Genomic DNA, 26,478 nt, shown 5'->3' on the forward strand with positions numbered 1-26,478 from the left:
GGTGCTCAGTTAAACACAAAATCTGAGCATTATTTACACTGTCCTTTTCACTAATGTTAAAAAGAAGTTGATCTGTTTTGTTTAAGAGGCCCCTTATATTTTGATGAAAGAAAGAGATACCTTCCTCTTGCTTTTTCATTCTATTAGTGCTGTTACCTGACTGAGAATCCATTGGAGTCTGTCTTGAGACAGAAGAGAGGAGACACTTGACACTTGGTAGGATGTGAGGCTGGAGGTGTCATGGATAAAGCACTTAACTGGAAATCAGTATAATAAAATATCAGTTCTTTAATGTTATTTTCCATCTTTATTTTTCAGTAAATAAAAAGAGAGGAAAAAACTGAAGACAGAAGCTTTGAGAGTGCTATGGAGGATGAAGATGTAGACAATGGGAGAAACTTTGATTTCACAATAGCAGATTCTCAGTCTCAAAAACTTAGCTCAGAAACCTGGTGCTGGTACTCTTCTAATGACTGTATGGGCGGCACATCAAAACCTAGCACTTCAAAAGATATGTTTGTGATTTGGGTAGGGGAAAAACATTGACTGCCACAGACCACCAATTTTCCCATACTCTGATAGTGAGTTAGTGTTCAACAGTATTTCTAAAGTTCATCATAGAATTGGCCTTTTGTAAATTTGAAACTGGACCCAGATACAGATTCTACAGTGGATGACTGCTATGGCTTATACAAGGTGGAATCCAAAATTTTCGGGACAGGTGCTGCCATCTGGAAAGTAGGAGTAGTAAATCTTTGCACCACTAAGTGGCAAGAGCTGCATATCTGATGAGTCAGTGTGCAGAGTGGCATTCAGCTGGGAAGATGTGTTATGTGTCCACAGTGATTTCCATGTGTGACAATTTTATGATGAATCCACAAAAAGAACAGCATATGTGTATCAATTCTATCTGAATCTCGGGAAAAGTGCTACAGAGATCCTTGCAATGATTCAACAAGTGTTTGGGGCACAGAGCATGAGCCGCATGCGTGTATTTGTGTGGCATGTCTGGGCTCTCCAAGACCCAAAAAAGTGAGACAGGTGAAGAGCAAAGTGAAGAGCATGATCATTGTTTTCTTTGATACCAAGGGAATTGTGCTCTGTGAAAACGTGCAGCGACGATGGCCCAAACTTTGGCATCAAGGGAACTGGCTGCTGCATCACAACAATGCACTCTGTCACACGCCCTTGCTCACCAGGACCTTTATGGCAAAAAACAACATGGTGGTTGTACCCCACCCACCATACTTGACAGATTTGGCACCTTGTAACTTGGCACTATTCCCAAAATTGAAACTCAAGTTGAAAGGACATTGGTTTGACACTCTAGAGAGGATTCAAGAAGAATCGCTGGTGGTGATAAACACCCTCAAAGAACAGGACTTCCAGAAAATGTTTGACCAGTGGCAGAAGCGCTGGGACTGGTGTGTATGTGCGGATGGGAACTACTTCAAGGTGATGGTGACCGTTAGTCCAAAGGTAAGGTTTTCAACAGATGGCAGCACCAGTCGTGAAAATTTTGGATAGCACCTCGTACGTTGATCAAGCATCAGTTTTATCGACTTAATGGAAGAAAGAGTTGCTATTAAGTCGTTAGACCCTTCCAGCACTTATAAACTTGTAAAAGATGCCACACATTTTAAGAAAAAAATTCAGTTATTCCTAGTTATTCCTGGTTGGAAACCGACTCACCATTGTTGGCACACTCCCTGTGCAAAAAACAAGCTTTTGTAAATACTGTATGTTGTTTCTGCCAAATCTGAATTCTGTTAGGGGTATATTGGGATCTTTTATCGTAAGGCCATTCTGCAAGTTCAAAGACATTCACACGCAGTACAAAAAGCACATAGAGACCCACTTCTGTAGAGGGGCACAGGAAGCTGATAGAGCATTTCTTGCAAGTGTACTAGTGGTTGCATAAATTGATAAATATCCCCAGAAAAATTTATAAGAAAACAGTAAAATAATAAAATCCATTATTTCTTGTATTATGTTTTGAGGGACTTATGACTTCTCTTTGACAGGAAAGCATTATGGAGAAGGAATTGTGGAAGGGCTGTACAAGAAATGATTTGAAGCAGGAGATGTGCTGCTGAAGAAATACATTGTGCATGGGAAAAAGAAGGAAAGCTAATGATTGACCAGTATCAAAAATGACATTATAAGAATGTGTTGGGATGTGCTTAAGGCAGATATTACAAAGAGAGTGAAAACTGCCTAATCATATAGTGTATTATGATCTGATTCATGAGCGATGGCAGTTCTTCCAAGTTAAGGTGTGGACAGAGATTGCATTGTTGTCAATTGCAAGAAACAGCTACACTATATGCATACTCATGCTTTCCTCCTGGTGAAAGTATAGATCCCGAAAATTGTCTCTCTCACTTACCTGTGTAGAATTTCTTGCTTACCATCACCATCGGGCATGACAACTCAAAACAAATGGAATTAAATTCACTAAATAACACACAATGATCACATTTAATACATGCATTGCCTACGACATTCACAGCATAGTGCTCCAAACACTACTGATTGCTTGTTGGCTGTTGGAGGATGTGTAACTGCAGAAACATCTGATATTTCTGGAACTGAACAATTATTGATTGGGCTTTGATATTTTGATGAGGAATCCTGCAAAGCTGAATAAATGTTTGTTGGATTTATTGAGCAGAAAGTTCTAGACACTAAATCAATTTGACAGACCATCAATGACTTTTTGGCAAAAGAAAATCTTAACCCTGTGAAACGAATTGGTTTGGGAATCTGACAATTGTTTGTCAATGGCTAGAAAAGATGCTGCTGTTCAAACAATCTTGCACCTTAAGTACACTAAGGCTTTATTCTTTCCTCATCAGTCTTCCTGGGATTTGGATGACTATATGAAAAATCAAAGATGTTACTAAGGTACTTAACATTTCCAAAACACGTGAAACAAAGTGGAATGAGAAACACAAAAATGTCATAGTTCTTAAGGAGAATTTTTCCATTATAACGATATCCTTAGAATCATTATCAAATGAAGGAAACAGTTTGACTATAAAAATGCTTTCCATCTCCATGTGGCTGCTTCTGGCTTTTCATTCATTCTTAGCTGAATTTTAATATCCAAATATTCAGCTATGATGGAATCAGTCATCAATATTCTCCAATCCCTTGCTTTGGATGCAGCCAAGGAATCGCAGCATATTAAATTAATTTTGCAACTGTTGAAAATTTATCATGATAGTCCTGAATAAGTTGCAGATGAAATTATGAAGGATGCTACTGTCATTGCTGAAAAATTTGGTTTGGAGCATATAAAAACCATGCCACATGTAGCTGGGAGACTGCAATATCGAGGCAGTCCCTCAACAGAAAGATCGTCAGAATTCTGGAGGAGGTCTTTAATAACACTTGATTAGGCTCCATTACTAACTCTCTTGAATTGCATTTTGCTGACGAAAATATCCCAGCATTTACTTTATTCAGTTACATCTTCCGCAAATGATGACCTTGTTGAAAGATCATTTAATGGAAGCTTGTAAAATCTTCACCAAATTTAATGATTTATCAAAGGCAACAAGTGAAACTGACCTTTGGCAAAAATTTTGGCAAAACATAGAGAATCCAGGTGAACTAAGTGTTCTTGATATCCTGAGAGAAATGAAAAACTTCTTCCCTGAGACATGATAAGCGTTAAACATTTTGATTTCTATTCCTCGCACAACATCTACTGTGGAATTCAATGCTTTAGCAATGTTGAGTATTCAGATTGAAACTTTCACTCTGCAGTGGAGTGTGCACTGGTATGAAACATCCTGGCAGTTTAAAACTATGTGTGAGTATTCAAAGAAAACTTATTCTTGACAATAAAGAGGATTTTATAAGTAAAGTTTTGGAAGAATTTACTAAAATTCCAAGGAGGTTGTTTTTTAACTAAATTTCTTTAAATTTTACTAATTTGTAAAATTCAGTTTAATTATTTATAATTTTTCTTATCATTAAACAATTTTTCTACTTTTATCATTGTACCCAGTCCTGACAAAACTCTACCATCTGGTGAGCAAGATGTATGAGACAGGCGAAATACCCTCAGACTTCAAGAAGAATATAATAATTCCAATCCCAAAGAAAGCAGGCGTTGACAGATGTGAAAATTACCGAACTATCAGTTTAATAAGTCACAGCTGCAAAATACTAACACGAATTCTTTACAGACGAATGGAAAAACTGGTAGAAGCCAACCTTGGGGAACATCAGTTTGGATTCCGTAGAAATATCAGAACACGTGAGGCAATACTGACCCTACGACTTATCTTAGAAGCTAGATTAAGGAAAGGCAAACCTACATTTCTAGCATTTGTAGACTTAGAGAAAGCTTTTGACAATGTTGACTGGAATATTCTCTCTCAAATTCTAAATGTGGCAGGGGTAAAATACAGGGAGCGAAAGGCTATTTACAATTTGTACAGAAACCAGATGGCAGTTATAAGAGTTGAGGGGCATGAAAGGGAAGCAGTGGTTGGGAAGGGAGTGAGACAGGGTTGTAGCCTCTCCCCGATGTTATTCAATCTGTGTACTGAGCAAGCAGTAAAGGAAACAAAAGAAAAATTCGGAGTAGGTATTAAAATCCATGGAGAAGAAATAAAAACTTTGAGGTTCGCCGATGACATTGTAATTCTATCAGAGACAGCAAAGGACTTGGAAGAGCAGTTGAACGGAATGGACAGTGTCTTGAAAGGAGGATATAAGATGAACATCAACAAAAGCAAAACGAGGATAATGGAATGTAGTCGAATTAAGTCAGGTGATGCTGAGGGAATTAGATTAGGAAATGAGACACTTAAAGTAGTAAAGGAGTTTTGCTATTTGGGGAGCAAAATAACTGATGATGGTCGAAGTAGAGAAGATATAAAATGTAGACTGGCAATGGCAAGGAAAGTGTTTCTGAAGAAGAGAAATTTGTTAACATCGAGTATAGATTTAAGTGTAAGGAAGTCGTTTCTGAAAGTATTTGTATGGAGTGTAGCCATGTATGGAAGTGAAACATGGACGATAAATAGTTTGGACAAGAAGAGAATAGAAGCTTTTGAAATGTGGTGCTACAGAAGAATGCTGAAGATTAGATGGGTAGATCACATAACTAATGATGAAGTTTTGAATAGAATTGGGGAGAAGAGGAGTATGTGGCACAACTTGACAAAAAGAAGGGACCGGTTAGTAGGACATGTTCTGAGGCATCAAGGGATCACAAATTTAGCATTGGAGGGCAGCGTGGAGGGTAAAAATCGTAGAGGGAGACCAAGAGATGAACACACTAAGCAGATTCAGAAGGAGGTGGGTTGCAGTAAGTACTGGGAGATGAAGAAGCTTGCACAGGATAGGGTAGCATGGAGAGCTGCATCAAACCAGTCTCAGGACTGAAGACCACAACAACAACAACAACAACATCATTGTACCAGCATTTATTGCTTCCCTCATTGTCTTCCTCATTCTGCCCCCCCCCCCCCCCCTCCCCCCCCGCCCTGGGCCTACTGACTGGCAATGCCTTTTGAATTGAATATGTCACTGAAGTTCAGACTTTCATTAAAACGGTTGTTGGTGAGCTACATAAGTCAGCAGTCAGCATATTTAATTCTAACATTCAATTTACTAAAGTTGCCTCAATATAATGCTGAAGGGTTTCTCAGCATTAAAACTATTCCCAATGTACCTAATCCAATGCACCAGTTTCAGTGTCAATACTTTGACCATACCATCATAAGTGACAATGATCAGACTATGTGTAGAAGATGCGGCTCCACTGTCCATGAGTCTGACCTTCAACATACTGCACTACCCATATGTGTCTATTGCTCCCAAGCCCAACCAGTTTGTAGCAAAGAATGTCCTTTCTTCATAGAAGAAAAGAAAATTCAGGGGTCTTTAAAGTGACACAATGCATCTCATACTCTGCTTAGGCCTCACAGTGACCTATTTGGAACAATCATTTTCCTTGGTGTTCAAGCAGCCTGTGCAGAAAACTAATATTGCCACCCAGAAGCTCACAGCTGTGCAGAGCACATCTGCCAGCAGTGGTCAATGTAACTGTAAACTGGCACAGTGTGTTGAACAGTCAAGCATTTCTACGCCCAAAAAATAATGGCAGCAGACCTCAATGTTGAACAGAATAACAGAACTCACAGCAGACAAAAGAAGAGAGCCAAAAATATACTTCAATTAAAATGGCGTTACCATCATCCTCAAAATCCAAGCCAGGGATGAAAACCAACAGGCTGAAACAATCAGGTCTGAAGAAATCAGACCATGTACGTTGGCCCTGTCTGATGGATCAGTTGATGACCATATTATTGATGGTGACGTCTGCCTGAGGGAAGTGGCAAGTTCCTCAATTAACCACCCCTCCTCTCCCCTTTGCTGGAATCTCCCCACCATGGACGTATGATAGTGGGAAAGATGGAGCTAAGTCTCACTGTTAATGTCACTTTCATTCTTCAGTGAAACTGGAATGTGATCAGGACACCTGTGGAGGAACTAAGTCTCTTAGCCGGGGTAGAATAATGTGTATCTGTCTTCAAGAGACAAATTTTAAATTCTCTGACACTTCTGAGCAATGTGGCTACATTCTCCCCAAAAAGGATAATTGTGGTGGAGACAGAAATCTAAAATGAGGAGTGGCTGTTTTTGTGAACAATAGCTACCACTCCTCAGTTCTCTCCCTCATAACCAGCCTACAAGCAGTAGCTGTATCAATGCACATGCTTCATAGGTTGACAGTATGTTCAAGGTACCTGCTCCCTCATGACGTGCTACACCAAGAGGCTCTCAGTAAATTCCATACCCAGCTCCCCCAATCCTCACACCTCTGTGCTATTTTTAATGCACACAATGTGCTTTGGGGCTCTGCAACCATATGCCCCAGGGGTAGTGAAATAGAGAACTTTCTCATGTGCTCATATGCTTGTATGTTAAACATGGGGCAGAGCATGCACTTCAGCACTCCTGTAGCACTGTTAACTGCTATCAGTCTCTCAGTACATTCTCCAGCACTTAAACTCACAGGTGAAATGGTCAATGAGCTGCACTCAAAAATGATTATTTCCCCATCTGGATTCAACTGCTAGACAGAGTGGTGTCCATGCAAAAAATTCAGTTATACACTTGGTCAGGTCCAGTGAATGGCAAGCTCAACAAAGGTATCACAGAATGGCATACAACATGATTGTCTAGTTTGGAGCACGGAGCACTGAATAATACAAGGCTTATGAGAGTTAGCAGTGGAGCTAACTTGGCATACTATCGATATGAAGAAGGTGTTAAATAGCAATCTGCAGATTGGGAACTTCAAAACCCAGGAGGTACTGTTAATTTCAGACAATAAAGAAGCTCATGTAGTTAGCAGATTTTCAGAGTAGACATTTGAGGTCAGTATGTTTTTGGGGAGAACATATGAGACAAGTTCAAAAAAGGAGATCTTGCCCCCATGTTCTTACTTTTAGAAGATTGGGAGGAATTGGCTGTACTGTGTTTCTGACAAGAAATTGTGTTGATAAATTGTTATATAACTCTGTGCTTTAGCAGAGCAGATTGGTTCTGCAAAGAGTGACATGACAGCATTACAGGAATCAATTTAGCATGCAGTTAATAAATTGCTCATTCCATTGTTGACTCCAGCACAGGAGTTTATATTAGGATAATGCCTTACAGAGAAATGATTTCCAGCAGATTTAAGGCATATACCAGACGTGACAGAAAGTAGAATGAGGTTTCCACTCTGCAGTGGAGTAGTGTGATGATATGAATCTTCCTGGCAAATTAAAATTGTGTGCAAGACAGAGACTTAAACTCAGTCCCGAGTGAAGAGGATGTTTCGCTCGGCTCAGGCGCATTGTATTTACAACTGTATGGAGTCTACAATGCTACGTGAGAGGATTCATCAGACGCGGCAAGCACTGGCGGTAACCAGCAGTAAGCTTTTTCATCTCCACTTGGTTCTTAGTAATACTAAGCAGTGTGGTGATTGGAATAAGATTCATGGTATAACATTCAAATCTATGCAAGTTAGTGCAGAAATATCAGCAAATAGGCAGAAGAAGAAGTTCAATAACTTACAGAACAACATTTCGGGAGGTTCAATTGAGGATAATTCTCGAACTGTTATTAACCTGTCTGATAAAGATTTGTCAAAAGTTGAAATTTCTGTACTAGCGAAAGGAGGCAATTTCACTGTGATGTCCCAAAATGTACCCACAGAGTATATTGTAGCAAATATTGAGGCCGGTATCCGTCAGCTTCCACAGCAGTCCGCTGACGTAATTAGGATGGAAACGGCTAGAATTTTACGTACATGTAAGCCACCTAAAAGTAATTTGTCACAGGCTCAAAAGAAGGTGCTGAGGGATATAAATGCAGATAAAAACATTATTGTTCTTAATGCAGATAAGGGTAATACCACCGTCATACTGAACAGTGAGGACTATCATGGAAAAATCAATGCTATTTTGGTTCCCTCCAATTACAAGAAACTCCAGAAAGATCCGACTATGAAGATTTTAAGAACGACAAATCGACTGGTGAAAGCGACTTCATTTGGCTCCGACGATAAGAAGCTGCTTTGTAAAACAGAAGCGTACCCACCTAGACTTTATGACTTACCCAAAGTTCATAAACTTGGGATTCCGTTGAGGCCAATTGTCAGCGCTATAGGTGGACCAACACACGAGTTAGCTAGACACCTAGCCTCAATGCTGCAGCCTTATGTTGGTAGGATGGACAGTCATATTAAAAATTCAGCTCATTTCATTGACAAGTTAAAGGAAACGAGTGTGGGCCCGATGATATCCTCGTCAGTTTTGACGTTGTGTCGTTATTTACCAAGATTCCGGTAAACGAAGCTATCTTATGCATAGCGGATATTTTTCCTACCGATATTGTGGCATTATTCCGACACTGCCTCACCACAACCTACTTTCAATACAATAATGACTTTTATGAACAGATTGACAGGGTGGCTATGGGCAGTCCTCTCAGTCCTGCTGTGGCTAATTTATTTATAGAGACTTTTGAAGCACGGGCATTGCAGACTGCCAGTAAGAGACCAGCCAGATGGTATCGCTATGTTGATGACACATTTGTAGTATGGACACACAGAGCAGAGGAGTTGGATGCCTTCCTGACACATTTAAATAGCATTAATCCGAAAATCCAATTCACTAAGGAGACGGAAAGGAATGGGCAATTGAATTTCTTGGATGTGTCTGTGATTAAACAACAGGACGGAACATTGGGCCATAAGGTGTATAGAAAGTCCACTCATACTGATCGTTACCTACATAAAGATTCAAACCACCACCCTAGACAAAAAAGAGGTGTAATGAAAACTTTGATAGGCAGGGTGTACAAACTTTGTGAACCTGTTTATTTAAAAGATGAGATTGAACATCTATGGTCAACTTTCATGAGGAATGGCTATTCCAGCAAGGATATAGATCGAACACTTCACTCTAGGCAGAGAATCAGGAGCAACAACGAACAACAGTCGGCCAAGGGCAAAGTTTTTCTTCCGTTCATTAGTAAGGTCACAGATCGCACTGGGAAAGTTTTAGGCAAGTATGGGGTGGAAACTACTTTCAGACCCACTAGGAAAAATAAAAGAATTTTTAAGGTCGGCAAAAGATGCACGACAACCTTTGGCTACACTGGGGGTATATAAAATTCCTTGTAGTTGTGGACAGGTTTACATCGGTACCACAAAGAGAAGTGTGAACACCCGTCTTGTTGAACATAAGAGGAATTGCTGCCTGGGTCACATGGATAAATCGGCCGTAGCGGAACATGTTTACCAGGAAGGTGATCATGTAATAAAATTCAGCGAGACAAGCGTCATATCAAAAACCTCGCATTATTATGCACGCTTGTAAGAGAGGCTATCGAGATTGATAAACATCATAATAATTTTAACAAGAAAGGCAAAGGTGTTAAACTGGATAAAATTTGGATGGCAGCGTTGCACCGCAAGCGTGACGATCGATTACTTTCAATCGAGAATGGTGGCATCACCAGAGACAATCTCATAGCCGACGCCACATGATCGACTGTGGCGCCCTCTGTACTGCTTATATAATCAGCGCTTCCTCGAGTTCTCTTCACAGTTTGCTGTTTTACCTCTGAGGATGTCTCTCGCAGTCGGAGATGAAACATCAGGAGACAGTTTTATACTTCGACCATGGCCTATCAGCCCGGAAGTTTTAAGTGAAGATGATGTAACTTACCAAACGAAAGCGTTGGTATGTTGATAGAGACACTAACAAACCAAACACACACACAAAATTCAAGCTTTTGCAACCCACGGTTACTTCATCAGGAAAGAGGGAAAGAGAGGGAAAGGCAAAAGGATGTGGGTTTTAAGGGAGAGGGTAAGGAGTCATACTCTTGCACACACACACACACACACACACACACACACACACACACACACACACACATATATATATATGCATCCGCACACACACATATCCAACCCATATGTCTGATTGGAATGACTCCTTACCCTCTCCCTTGAAACCCACATCCTTTCGTCTTTCTCTTTCCTTCGCTCTTCCCTGATGAAGCAACCATGGGTTGCAAAAGCTTGAATTTTGTGTGTGTGTGTGTTTGTGTTTGTTAGTGTCTCTATCAACATAACAACGCTTTCGTTTGGTAAGTTACATCATCTTTATTTTATATATATATATATATATATATATATATATATATATATATATATATATATATATATATATAAAGAAACATTCCATATGGGAAAAATACAGGGTGATTCAAAAAGAATACCACAACTTTAAAAACGTGTATTTAATGAAAGAAACATAATATAACCTTCTGTTATACATCATTACAAAGAGTATTTAAAAAGGTTTTTTTTCACTCAAAAACAAGTTCAGAGATGTTCAATATGGCCCCCTCTAGACACTCGAGCAATATCAACCCGATACTCCAACTCGTTCCACACTCTCTGTAGCATATCAGGCGTAACAGTTTGGATAGCTGCTGTTATTTCTCATTTCAAATCATCAATGGTGGCTGGGAGAGGTGGCCAAAACACCATATCCTTAACATACCCCCATAAGAAAAAATCGCAGGGGGTAAGATCAGGGCTTCTTGGAGGCCAGTGATGAAGTGCTCTGTCACGGGCTGCCTGGCGGCCGATCCATCACCTCGGGTAGTTGACGTTCAGGTAGTTACGGACAGATAAGTGCCAATGTGGTGGCGCTCCATCCTGCTGAAATATGAATTGTTGTGCTTCTTGTTCGAGCTGAGGGAACAGCCAATTCTCTAACATCTCCAGATACTGTAGTCCAGTTACAGTAGCACCTTCGAAGAAAAAGGGACCAAAAACTTTATTGGCTGAAATGGCACAGAAAACGTTCACCTTAGGCGAGTCACGTTCCTACTGAGTTGTTTCCCGCAGATTCTCAGTGCCCCATATACAGACATTGTGACGGTTGACTTTCCCGTTAGTGTGGAAAGTTGCTTCATCACTAAACACAATCTTTGAAACGAAAGATTCATCTGTTTCCATTTGAGCAAGGAAAAAATCACAGAAATCGATTCTTTTAATCTTATCAGCTGCAGACAGTGCTTGAACCAATTTCAGACGATAAGGTTTCATAACTAACCTTTTTCGTAGGACTCTCCATACAGTTGATTGTGGAATTTGCAGCTTTCTGCTAGCTCTGTGAGTCGATTTTCCTGGGCTGCAAACAAATGCTTGCTGGATGCGTGCTACATTTTCATCACTCGTTCTCGACCGTCCAGAACTTTTCCCTTTGCACAAACACCCATTCTCTGTAAACTGTTTATACCAACATTTAATACACCACCTATCAGGAGGTTTAACACCATACTTTGTTCGAAATGCACGCTGAACAACTGTCGTCGATTCACTTCTGCCGTACTCAATAACACAAAAAGCTTTCTGTTGAGCGGTCGCCATCTTAGCATCAACTGACGCTGACGCCTAGTCAACAGCACCTCAAGTGAACAAATGTACAACTAAATGAAACTTTATAGCTCCCTTAATTCGCCGACAGATAGTGCTTAGCTCTGCCTTTTGTCGTTGCAGAGTTTTAAATTCCTAAAGTTGTGGTATTCTTTTTGAATCACCCTGTATATTAAAAACAAAGATTCCATGACTTACCAAACGGGAAAGCGCTGGTAGATAGACACAATGAAAAACACACAAACACTCACACAGAATTTCAAGCTTTCGCAACCAACGGTTGCTTCTTCAGGAAAGAGGGAAGGAGAGGGAAAGACGAAAGGATGTGGGTTTTAAGGGAGAGGGTAAGGAGTCATTCCAATCCCGCGAGCGGAAAGACTTACCTTAGGGGGAAAAAAGGACAGGTATACACTCACACACACACACACACACATATCCATCCACACATATACAGACACAAGCAGACATATTAAAAGGCCAGTGTGCTGTGCTTGTGTCTGCTTGTGTCTGTATATGTGTGGATGGATATGTGTGTGTGTGCGACTGTATACCTGTCCTTTTTCCCCCCTAAGGTAAGTCTTTCCACTCCCAGGATTGGAATAACTCCTTACCCTCTCCCTTAAAACCCACATCCTTTTGTCTTTCCCTCTCCTTCCCTCTTTCCTGACGAAGCAACTGGGGCAAGAAATTATGTCGAATGGATGACCCAGAATTGGCAGCATCAGGGGTTATTAATGGACAAACTTGGATTTGTTTGTACCCTGATAATTGCGATGTGTTTCAAGACAACCCAATAATATCAAATGCCTCCAACACTGTGTTTCACATGGGCAACAATGTGTGGTGGAGTGATGCTCTGGGTGGCAGTACATGGGGCCAACATAACCTCTCTTGGTTGTTGGATGCAATCTCAATCCTATACAGTACAGATATGGGTTTTGCAACCCATAGTCTGACTGTATAGCCAACAGTGTGGTGTTCATCTTGATGGATGATAACCTGCATGCTCATTATGCTCTTCTCATGAACATGTTCTTATAGCATATTAGGATAATGAGGATAGAGTGGCTTGTTTGTTCCCTGGACGTGAGCCACATTGAAATTGTGTGGGATTGACTTAAAAAAGTTGTACTTGGATGTCAGCAGTGACAAAATATTTTGCAAAATGAGTACATATGCATGCCTCAGTTAAAGTTTTGTTCTGTGTATCATGAATTTTGGAATAACAGTATGCTGCCAAACTTCTGCTGGTGTGTATATAAGAGTGTAAAATATCGTTTTTGTGTGTATGTTTATATTTTTATACATCCAAGCTGAATCTGTTGGCATTGTGCAAAGGCTAAAGGTCATATAAAGAATTAGCAAAAAAAAATAGATAAACCAAACTGTAGTTAGATGAGCAATACAGTAATTTTCAAAGAATTTGTAGTGAAATATAATGGTACAGAATTTTATGAAAAAATTTGAAGAGAGATTAGAAAATGTACTTACTGTTTAAAATTCCTGGTGTTTCAAAACTTATGGGGGGCAGTGTGAGACACGGTAGTGATATGTACAATCACTGACTTTGTTCATTGCTGATATACTTGTTTTGGTAGGCATAACAGTGGAGTAATACGTGAAAGAGGTTGGAACACAAGGTATATGGATTCAGGTGATTTTTTAAAAGCATTTGGTATAAACACTAGGATATCTGGAATATATCACAAGACAATTAAATTTTAATCCAGTACCAGTACTGAAATCAGAATTCATGGTAGTGGGTGGAGGATGGAGGCATCCACTGCTGTGAGCTGGAAGAGGACAGAGTACTAATGGATATGATGTCGTCATGGCGGTGCTTAGAGCATGTTGACAAAAAGTTTTTGGGAAGAATAAAAAGGGCACAAACTAAAAGCTAGATTAATTTCCAATGGTACATGAATAAGAATAATGGGAGAAATATTTCAGACAGTGTTCTGGAAAAGTTTCCACTGGAGGAACTCATCTAGGACAGAAAAATTTTGATGTAAAAGTTATTGGTAACGTAGTTTGTCTGATGTCACAAAAGTTATAAGTAAGAGAAACAGATCATTGTGTAGGAGAAATCACCTTGGGGGCTTGGCTGAGATCAGACCTGTACCAGATGGCAGTCCATCTTAGTTACATCATAAGCTTTGTATTTGATCACTCAATGCTGATTAAGTCTGAATATGTATAGTTGCATAGACAGTGCTTTTAATTGGTGTATCAAACTATATTTTTGCTGGTGACAATATATACAGAATTAGGCAGAAATATGTTAACTAAACCTACCTTATAGCTCACCAAATGACATCACATACTCAAATGTCTATACACTGAATGACGCTAGTTATCTCATTGTACCAGTATACTGGTTCAGTGTTGCTATGGACTGTTAGCAGTGGTCATCTAGTTGTGCTTCCCTGCAATTACAATTTTCTCAACTCCTCTGGTTCCCCTTTTACATAGTAATTTGTCAACACAATTTCTTGTGAGAAAACCAAGTACAGCCAATTTCTCCTTACCTTCTGGAAGTAAGATCATGGGGACAAGATCTCCATTTTACAACTTGTCTCATTTGTTCTCCCCAAAAAAATACTCACCTCAAATGTCCACATATATGTCTGTACAAGTCTGTATGGACAGACAACAATATTCCCTTGAGTGCATTTCCGAAAATCTGCTAATAACATAAATATATGAGCCTCCTTATTGTCTGAAATTAACAGTACCTCCTGTGTCCTTATATGTATCCATTTATGTGTTACCCCCATTTCTCTGGTTATGAATCAATGGTGTAATCCTGAAATTTTGCACTAACCCCTGCAATAGATAAGTGAACTGTTATTTACACACTTGTTCCATCCATTCTTCCTTTATCCTAGCCACATGGAAAGATAATGATAATGTACTTTTTGTCACTTCTAATATGTACATTAATTCTGCTGGAAAGCAATTCTCTGCAAGGCATTATCCTAATACAACTTCCTGTGCTGGAATCAATAATGGAATGAGCCATATATTTACTGCTTGATAAATTGCTTCCTGTAATCCTGACACCTCACTCTTTGTATCACTAAGCTGCTCTGCCAAAGCACAGAGTAATCTAGAAGTGCACTGTTTGTTGTCTAGTAAACTTAATTGCCTCTGTATCTTTTCCAAAAAGCTATTCAATATCTTCTTCATATTGATAGTATACCGAGTTAGTTCCACTGCTAACTCTCAGACTAACTTTGTATTACTGAGTACTCTCTGATCCAAAGTACGAGTAGACAATCATGTTGTGTGCCAATCTGTGAAACCCTTTGTAGAGCTTGCCATTTGCTGGACTTGAATAAGTGTATGACTGAATTTCTGAACATAATCCTCATCTGCTGTCCTGAACACCACTGTTAATAATTTTCTTTCCACATTCAGCCAGCCTCTCTTCCTCTGAGTTACAGTCTGTGACATGATATCGACCAGCTGTGATAACTGTGCCTTTGACTTATGATAGGTAAACTGTAACTCATGGTACTCTTCTTGCTTCTCTATAAAAATGTCACCTCCCTGCAACTCTTTACATAATTCCAAAAACAGATCTTCCATTCTCTGAAATGCACTCCTAATTTCCCAAATCTCAATTGTTGATTTTAACATCCACTGATAGCTTGTACGCAACACATCTGCTTGCTAAGAGAACAACACATCTGACTACAATGGGTCAATGAAGTTAAGCACTCTGCCCTACTCCTGATGAAGTGTGGCTGAAGCAGGACCATGCGTATCAATCAGGATGTCTGCATGAACTTGCCACCTCAGGAAAGGAACAACCTGTCATGCCCTCCCTCCTTTTGAAATGACTAAAAAGAAAAAAAAGAAAACTCTTACAACACTAAAAGAAAAATATACGTGGCAATGATACAACACTAAATCCATCCAAATGCAACACAATGTAAAACATAGCCATAAACAGCAAATATCAAGAATAAATCTAACACCACACAAAACATTGTAAAGAATCTAACAATATAATCAATTAAGTGGTATTAAAGCATAAGGCATGTCATGTGCTTTGAGCAGTCTAACCACTAGCAGTTCTCCCTTTCTGCCTACTGCTCCTTTGCATACTGAGTCACAAATAACTGTGGTACCACATCCACCATTCCTTTAAGTGGTTTTACTCTACTGTCATGAACAATATATATTTTAGTAGGAAATTGTACTTTTACGTTAACTGGTGTGGTCATTTCCACAACCTGACATGGTCTGTGATATTCGGTTGAGAATTTCTACATCTTTCCCTTCAGGATATAGGGTTTAGTGACCAATACCTACTGCCCTATACAATATTGTGGTAGTTTGCCCATGCACCTATTTGGCTGTTCTTGGTGGTCCAGAGCCTTTGTGTTTGCTTTTAGCATGTTTTTTCATACTTTCTGTGTTCTTCTTGCAAACTTCTTTACCAATTTGCAGTCCGGTACCAACTTAGGACTTAAAACATCAAAATGGGATGGAACTTCCTCCCATACACAACCTAAAAATGGTGACATGACCATTCCCATATGAACCTTCAAATTGTATGTGCAAACCACATGTGCAAGACAGGGGTCCCAATCATCATGTCTAACTTTCACATAGAAGATTAGCATTTTTAGAATGGTTTTATGGATGTGCCCTGTCCTGTTGTTGGTTTGAAGGTGTACAAGGCTCCTTCATAACTTCCAAATAAATAACACAAAGCATAGTTACTTCATAAATTCTGAAATGAAGTTCATATTCTGATCTGTGACTAAGATATCAAGTACTCCAAACTCTAATATCCAACTGTTAACCCATGCCTGTGCTATAGCAGTGGCCTATTGCTCAGGAATTGCTATTGTTGCTTTAAACCATGAGAAATGGTTGGTTATCATAAGCACATACCTGTTCACCACAGGTGTTTTATTGATTGGTTCAAAGCCCAAGCATTTTAAATGGCTTGATGCCTCTGGCAACCTCTGGAAAGTGATTTTTTGATGCAAAATATCTGCTATCTGCATGCATGGTACACATCTCTGACATACTGCTCCACGCCATGCTTTCTATTTCTCTACCAAAACTATTCCAGTGTATGTCTATCTGACACTCATCGGCCACCAGACCTGACAACACATGGTCATGAGCCCATTGTAAGACTTCCTTTTGAAAAGCTACTGTGACCACAGAATGTGCACAACAAATCCTGATGATTGATAAAGTCCAGCTGTGACTTAAAAATCTGACAATCTTTATCCTCTGCTTTTGCTTGTTGCCATTCTGACACACTCTTGCCCATTGCACTCAACATGTGTGTTCCCACCTTTATTATGGACAATCTCATTATCAAATTCACCGACTCGAGAGCCCAATGTGTTAGATGACTAGATGAATCTTTTGATCCAAACTGCTATTTTAATCATGTGTGATCATCATGACTTTAATTTTTTTACCATACAAGTATCAATGGAAATATATAACACTGTATATGGCTGCTAGCATTTCATTTTCGGTTGTAGAGTAGTTATCCTCTGCTTTATTTAACTGCCTCGAAGCATATGCTACCAGAGTATAACGTTCTATGCATCATTTTACTTATCATAGCTGGCAATCTGTTGCAGCAGAAGTCCTAAATTCTCAGTCACTGTAAAAATTCCAACTTTGGAAAAGTTAAAATTAAAAATCAATCTCGTGTTGTGTTTCAGCTAAATATTTATTACAGTCTCAAAGTAAATAAAACATCATGACAAATCTGAAATAAGTTGTATCATACTTACAATATTGAAATAAATTATGCACAGCTAGCTATAGGCAATTGCTTCATTACAAGCATCACATAAGAGTATAAACTCTTTTTCAAAATTGGGAAACACCAATACTGGATCTGAAATCAATGCCTACTTCAATTTTTGGAATTCCAGGTGACACTCCCATGGCAACTGAGACTTTACACCTTTTTAGAGTAATCTGTCAAAGGTTCAATTATTTTTGCAAAATCCTTTATGAATTAATGGTAGCAGTTAAATAAACTGACAAATGACTGTATCTGGTTGTTTGTGATGTTGGAAAATTTTGAATCACTTCTGTAAGACAAGGATCAGTTTGCACACCACATTCACTAATCATGTGTTTCAGCATGGGTTTGAGCAAAATGGCACTTGTCCATGCTCAGTATCACATGGGCTCACCATATTCTATGAAAAACATCCTCCAATCATCTAACATGTTCTGGTATATTCTTTGAAAAAATTAATACATCATCTAAATAAACCATGCAATTGTTATGATTCACCCCTCAAAACTCCTTCCAATAACTGCTGTAAACTAGCTGGTGCATCTTTTAAACCAAACAGCAGCTGTTTTTACCAAGAATGTCCATAAACATTGTCTCTGGTGTATCCTCAGGTGCCTCAGGTGTAATAACAACACTGACCCAGGCTACTGAAAGTTTCCATCATGTTAGGGATTGAATAAGAACTGTAACAGTTCATGCATTCAGATACCTATAATCACAACAAAACCTGTCTTACTTTGTTTCATTTAATGATTTCTTAGGCATGATGACTATGTTTGTGGTCCAGGGGCTATCATTAGGTTCAATGATCCTATCTCACAGTTTCTGTACAATGAACCCCTTCACTAATTGCTGTAAATGTCTCACTATGTAATACAGTTTCCTATAAATAGGTGTACTATCCCCTGTAGGTGCATAGTGCTGAGTTACCAAGATGCTGCTAACATCCATCTGTACAACACAAGTTGCTAAATTTCAAATACTTCCTCCACAGTGCAATAACTACCCTTCAACTGATCCAGTTTCTTGCATAACACTACTGCATCGACCATTTGCTTATGGCTTGTACCCAGACTTGACCTACTGAATTCTTCTGCTGCTAATACTTCCGCTGGTCATATCGACCATGAACAACATGATCTTTGACTGAGAACGGACATTCAAGCCGCCATGTTATTCTAGCAGTCTGCGTTTATGTCCCTTGCTGTGAACATGTTTATGACTAGTGTGGAAATATATATTTATGTGCAGATATTTGTAGGACAGTTTGTTCAGTATACCTCTACACGCATCATGTTCCCATACTGGTGACCCCAGAGTTTGCACGTCTTCTGTAACTACCGTGCCGGGTGTTGTAGCATCAACAGGTTATGCATGCCGCCATGGCCGACTCACCTAACACTTTGTTCAAAGATTTGGAAGCTCAACAACAATTGCTGGACCTCTTGATTCCTTTGCCAATGACTGGTTCTACATTAACTCACAGTGATTCATGATCTCCTGCCACATTAACCTCAAACTTTATCGCTCTACAATGGACGAGTGCTACACCACTAACACAAACAATGGACTCGAGTTTTATCTCAAAGCCGGGCTGTGCTCACCAACGTGTGAAGTTTGAAGTGAACAATATTCAGAACTGTGTACCTACCTATCGATGACAATCTGTGCCTTCATCTTGCCGGACAGCTCGGTTAGCATCCGGGCTTGCTACACCTACATGCCGCTATCCCCCATTCCACCTGCCTGCTCACTGGCTGGCCGATGCATCGTCTGCCCCTGCTGGCTCAACGACTCCGAGGTGGACCTGCCTCCCATTTTTCCACCTCTGCATCCCCATCCCAGTTGAGGTGGAGGTGGAGGTCATGTGCGTCTACCATCTCGTACGACCACCAACAGCATCAATGCCCACACTGTTTCCAGCCAAGACTCACCTGCGGTACTCCGTAGGGACTACTGTGGAAAAATAATATTTGTGGGACAGTTTGTTCAGTATACATCTACATGCATCACATTCCCATTCCCAGGCTAACTTCATATCTCCAAAGTTATCTGTGCCAACTGGAACCATGTATTTTCCATTAATATTACTCACATACACTATTTTCTGCACACAAAACAATGTGAATCATCCAATTTGTCATTGCTTGAGAGTGGCTCAACCACATACAAAGTCCCACGAGGCAAATCAGTACCCATAGAAACCCACACTATTTTTGCCATACCTTCTGCTATTTTATCCTATTCATCAATCTTTAATGAACACATCTGTAGTTTAGCTGGCATCACCTTCTGTGGTATCCACCACTATTAAATCTTTGCACCGAGCAGCAGTGTGCTCCATTACATGTGGCTGAGAAACACATTGTTGGCTGCACTTCTTCATGTGTGACCCATTGCTAACATCGCAGGCTGCCTTCATGCATGTGCACCTCAATTGGCCACCCATAACACTCAGCGATTTGCCACCCAGAATACACAGTGACTCCAGCATTGGCTCCGTTAACTATGGAGCCTTATTCAATGCTGCTACTGATGTCTACAAGCCAGTTCTCATCATGCTATGTTCTACTCTACAACTCAGAAGTGCTACACTGTGGTGTCCTGCTGTTCAATGTTGATTTGGCTGCACTCTGGACTTAGAATCATAATGCTATACTGGAACTTGGGCTTCAATGTACCCTAGGATTAGAACGTCAACAGACTTGTGATCTCCACCAGAATTCTGCATTTTACTTGCAATCCATGGACATTGATATAACCACTATCAATTTATCTAATTTTTCATAAAGTATTGCTCTACAACTTAGCACTTGGTAACAGAATTATTTGTATCAATGTTGTGTCAATAAACTACAGAATGATGATATATTTATTGTGTTATTCTTGGTTATACCACAATAAAATGGCAACAAGCTAGCAATCATCTACATTGGAAGCTCTACTCATGCAACTTATTCATCAGCAGGAGGAGAACCAGAAACTGCTACTGAACACCTTCCAACCACTACTTCAAAGGTTACTGCAGATGTGTGCAACACAGCAAGTGCAGGCTTTTCCTTCCTTAGATGTGGCTTTAGAGCATTGGGAAGCCTGCAGATCAAGGTTACCAGAGCATTTCCATGCATTCAAGGTAAATGACACCAACCTCATGAAATCTTTACTTGGTCAAAAATTGAGATTTACCAGCTACTGTGCAAATCGGCCCCCTCATCTAGGCCTTCAGAGCTCACCTTCTCAAATATTCATTTGTTGCTGATTAAATATTACCAGTGGCATATCCATGTTATTTCCTCCTGGGTAGCATTTTACCAATGCAAGAAACAGCCAAACCAGACTCATCGAGATGGGCTGCAGAGTCGTGAGGTTTAGGGTGAAAATGTCATTTTGTTATGCCTAAAAGTAAGAAGTCCTATGTAGAAGAAGTGATCATGGACATGATCATCTGGGGTACTACAAACAGGTATTTTCAGCATGAGGCACTTCAACTCAAAGACCCATCATTAGACAAAGTTTTGGACTTAGCACAAAGGCTTGAAGTGACCAAAGCAGCAGGTAAGAAACTGGAGTCATGTGTCAACATAGCAGCTGTTAACATAAACACATCTGAGCCAGCAGCCAATGACCACACTAGTGGCGTTTTGGATGTAGCAACGGTATAGGCAGTAAGCCTCACCATTAACCAATAATGCACCCCAACTCACTTGAATTGATAAAACTAGTCTTGGGCACCAAAACAATTGCTGTCATGTCTGGATTGTTTTAAAAAACATCACCATAAAGACAGTCCTGACAGATGGGCCTTTTGCCAAAAAGTGTTCTGTGAACAGCCATTTAGCTTATGTATGTCGTAATTCCCATCAGGCAAGACAGCCTCTTGGCCACAGATGGATGTTAATCTGGTAGAAACTGTAGACCATCAAGATACTTCAATAAGCTTTTCGTATAAGTGCAAATTGCATAGAAAACAGTTCAATTACAGGTAGACACTGGCACAGCTGTAAGCATTCTGCATTACACTTCCTATTTGAAACTTGGAGCTCCTCTCCTGCAAGAAACAAAGAGATGGCTAATAGCATATAATAAATTTACCATTCCAGTATGTGGTCAAGTTGAACTGCTGAAAAATGACATATCATAATGTCACCCACCACATTATCTTCTTAATTGTTAACAGTTATTTCACAGAGAACATGTTTGGACTTGATTCTTTTCAGAAATTTGGATTTTCAATAGATGATTCTGTGAATTTGGTATCTGAAGATATTCTGTACTCAGAGCTAGAGACATTTTGCCAGGATTATGAGGACCTGTTCACCCTGGAACTCAGCACCACGAAGGATTCTGAGGTGCACATTGTACGGAAACATAATGCGTGCCCTCAGTGATTTTGAGCCAGCATCATTCCTTTAGCTCTCAAAGAGCAAGTAAAAGAAGAATTGGTTCACCTAAATGCAATTGGAGTTCTAGAACCTATTCCTTCCAGTCAATGGCCTACCCATTAGACATAGTGCGAAAGCCATTGGAGAAGATCTACCTGTGCAGTGATTTTAAAGTAACTGTCAATGCCCAATCAGAGACTGAGATATATCCTATTCTAAAGCTGGAACAATTACTGTCAAAATTAAAAGGTGGAAACTTCTTCTCTAAAATAGACCTAGTGGCTGCATACTTCTAACTTCCCCTTGATGCAGAATCTCAACAGTTTCTTACACTTAACATGCTGCATGGGCTTTATTGTTTGAAATGCCTAAGGTTTGATATCATAAGTGCCCCTGCCATTTTTCAATGGTTTTTGGAACAATTAGCACTCAAAGTGGATGAATGCATTAACTATTTAGATGACATTATTGTAACAGGGAGATCCATGGAGGAACACCTTCACAATCTGAAATCTTTATTCAGTGTCTTAAGGGAGACTGGCCTCAAATGCAAAAAAAGAAAAATGTTGTTTTTTCCAGCCTGAGACTGAGTACCTCGTCCACATCATTTCCAGCTCAGACATTTGTCCTCTGGATAAACGTGTTGAAGCCACAATCAAACTTCCCAGACCAACAACACTTAAGCAACTTTGGGGAAGGTCTTGTATTACCAAAAGTTCTTTCCCACATCAGCAACAGAAACTGCCCCCTTGTCCCAGTTTTGTAAAAAAGTGTGGCTTTCCAGTGGACACCAGCTTGTGAGTGTGCCTTCCACAGGTTGAAATCCCAGTTGTTGACAGCCCTGTGCCTTGCACATTTAGATCCAACAAAGCATAGTTATTGCAATGGACACATTTGATACAGATGTTGGAGTGGTCCTGGCTCACAGGGAGGTGGATGGCTCTGAGCACTCTGAGGCTTATACATCGAAAACATTGACTGACACCCAACACAGGTATTCCCAAATAGAAAAAGAGCCACTGGCCATCATCTTCACATTAAAGAAATTCAATGTTTTTGTTTATGGCACAAAGTTTCACCTCATAACAGACCATAAATCCTTATTCAATCCAGCAACAAAGATTCCAGACAGGACTACTCACCGCCTCCAGCACTAGGCTTTATTTGTGGCAAGCTACCAATATGAGATTCACTTTCACAACACAACTGAGCACACCAACATTGATGCCCTCTCCCTCCTTCCATGGGGACCCGATCCTGAGTTTGCCAAAGAAGAAATTCTGTGTTTTCACACATGAAGAAGGAAAAGCCGCCTAGATTCTTTTCCCATTATCAGCTCCCAGGTCACTGACACAACTGGTAATGATGAGGTACTCCAACAAGTCCGGAGTCATATACTCCATGGATGGCCTGAATGACAACCTCCTAAGGCTTCCCTTGCATTTTGTCAGTGCTTTAACACCTGCCATCAGCTCATGTTGATCGATGGAGTTATTCTACCCATTTCCAATGACGGACACCCACATATTTCTTATTCTTTACATCAGCATGTCATACAACTATTGCATCGAGGTCACTGGGGGTATCCTGAATTAAACTCCTGGTTCACAGGTTCAATTACTGGCCAGGCATGAGCCAGGAGATTGACCAGCTCACACAAACATGTCCATCCCGCCAAAGCCAGCAGGCAGCCCCATGACATTCATTTGTTTCTTGGCCACCACGTGCTTGCGGGTACACAAGAAGTCCTCGTGACTGACAATGGTCCACAATTCCATAGCGAGGAGTTTCATGATTTCTGTGCCCAGCATGCCATTCACTAGATTCCAACATCCCATTCCATCAGGCCCCCTCTTGAGCCTGTTCATGCTGGCGCAATGGCCAGCACCACAATTGCCTGCTTCCAAGTTCCACGCTGGGACTTTGGTGTAGGCGAAAGGATTTGGGCAGCAACTATCCTGGATTCTGGTAACAATCATCCAACACCAGAGCCAGAAGGTCTTTAGAGTGCAGCTCCTGGACTGTGAGCTTCTGTAACATGCCAATCAACTTTGTCCCTGACTAGTTTCCCAACAGTTTTTTCCATCTCCCTCTCCATACCACCATTACCAGTCACCTAGTTCCCAACCTATCCAGAGCCACCCAGGCAGTGTAACACCAGACTTATTCATGCCTTTTGCCCACAGCCAGCTGATCAACACTGCACCCCAACAAGAGCAACTTATTCCAGACATCGTCCAGCCCCGCAGCCTGCCATTCTTGGACAACAAGATGTCATCCGCTCACCAACCACGAGTAATTAAAGATGAAGATGAAGACAGGCCACTGTCTCCTCCTGCTTCACCTGCTCTGCTGCCAAGGTCCACATCATACAACCTTCACCTCCGGCTGGGGTGTTATTGTATGTATACACCTGTGCCTGAGTCACCAATGCCACACCCATGGATGTGGCGTTCATTTGCAGCAGATGTTTCCCCTCTTCCCCAAGGGGGAAGGGATGTGGTATCCACCACCATTAAATCTCTGCACCAAGCAGCGGCATCCTCCATTATATGCGGCTGAGAAATGCATCATTGGCCACACTTGTCCATGTGTGGTCCGTTACTAATTTTGCAAATGTGTGCTTCAAACCACTGTGATTGGTCACCCATAACACTCAGCAACTGGCCACCCAGAATATACAGCAACTCCAGTTGTTGGATCCATTAACCATGGGGCCTTATTTAACGTTGCTACCAATGTCTACAAGCCAGATCTCATTGTGCTATGTTCTACTCCACAACTCGGAAGTGCTACAATGTGGTGGACTTGCTGTTCAATGTTGTTTTGGCTGTTCTCTGGACTTAGAATCTGAATGCTGTACTGGAACTTGAACTTCAATGTTCACTAGGCTTAGTATGCCAATGGACTTGTGGTTTCTTCCAGAATTCTGCATTTCACTGGCACTTCATGGACATTGGTATAACCACCATCAATTTATATAATTTTCCATAAAGTGTTCCTCTACAACTTAGCACTTGGTAACAGACTTATTTGTATCAGTGTTGTGTCAATAAACCACACAACAGTGATATATTTATTGTATTATTCCTGGTTATATCACTTTCATGACAGGTGAACCTTGCAATATTGTTTTATTTGCAACTGTATCCTCCAATTGAAACTATATTTCACTGAGCTCAACTGTGTGTTGCTAAGTATCAATCTCTGCATCATGTTTGTTGATAAAATCAAGCCCAAGAATCACTGAATATCCTTCACACAAATATGGCAAAACTTGCATATATTTAGTGAACTTAGTAAGGCGCCCTCAGCGAAATAATAAGAAAAGACTTAAAAGACAGTATTTATAAGGAAGAGACATTTAAAAATTGAATAATATACTTTTTTTATCATGTATTATAAAAATTTCTCTGTGTAAGTTTCGAGGGCAAAGAAATATAACAAAATGATCTAAAGGGACGACAAGATATGCTCTTTTGTTAATTTTTTTTAGTCGTCTTCACTTCTTCTCTTGTCTTGGTTGCGTGTACACAGACATCTTGCGAGTGCTGGCAAATGTAAGCATATTTGTACTAATTAAGCAGATAATATATTGATTTAATATCATCGTTCACTTTTAGTTTGTAAGAGGTGATCCCAATTTCATGTCCGCCTTCCTTTGAATTAACCTGCATTTGAGTAATTTACAGTTCAACAATCGCAGCGGCTGATGCAGTCAACAACGCCATTACATGGCGATATTAACTTATAAAAAATTAGCGGAAGCAAAAAACTCGCCCGCTATTGACATAATATTAATTTTTTTCCACAGCCGCCTGACATTGCAGAAAATATGTAGCTTTAAATTCTTATTTTCAGTACCACAGCTGAGAGCCAGAGCCAGGACTCCGACTACAAAGTAATGGTTAACGGAGGTAAGAAGAAATACTCTCGTTCATGTGTGGGCTGCAATTGTAATTAATAACTAAAGATTTTTTGCTTTAAGGTGAACTGACTAGCCGAGGAAATTAATATGAAAAGTTTATTCCATTGTTCAACTTATATGTTCATGATTTAATATTCAGTGAGCCTAATGTTCATTAACGTAAAAAATAATTTCCACTCAAGTTTAATATTGTTAAAAAAAGGGAGAACTTCACAAAAGCATTTAATTGTAAATCAAAATTAAATGAAATATCAGTTTTATTAAGGTCCACCACATAAGTCGGCAACAATCACCATCACCGATAAATTTTTGTGGTAAATAATATATTAAATTATGACGGCTGACGGACGCAAGATTAGTTTTCCCAACAGTAAAATCAAGTACTGTCATACCC

The sequence above is a fragment of the Schistocerca cancellata genome, chromosome 2, assembly GCF_023864275.1.
Source record: "Schistocerca cancellata isolate TAMUIC-IGC-003103 chromosome 2, iqSchCanc2.1, whole genome shotgun sequence".
NCBI classification, from domain to species: Eukaryota; Metazoa; Arthropoda; class Insecta; order Orthoptera; family Acrididae; genus Schistocerca; species Schistocerca cancellata.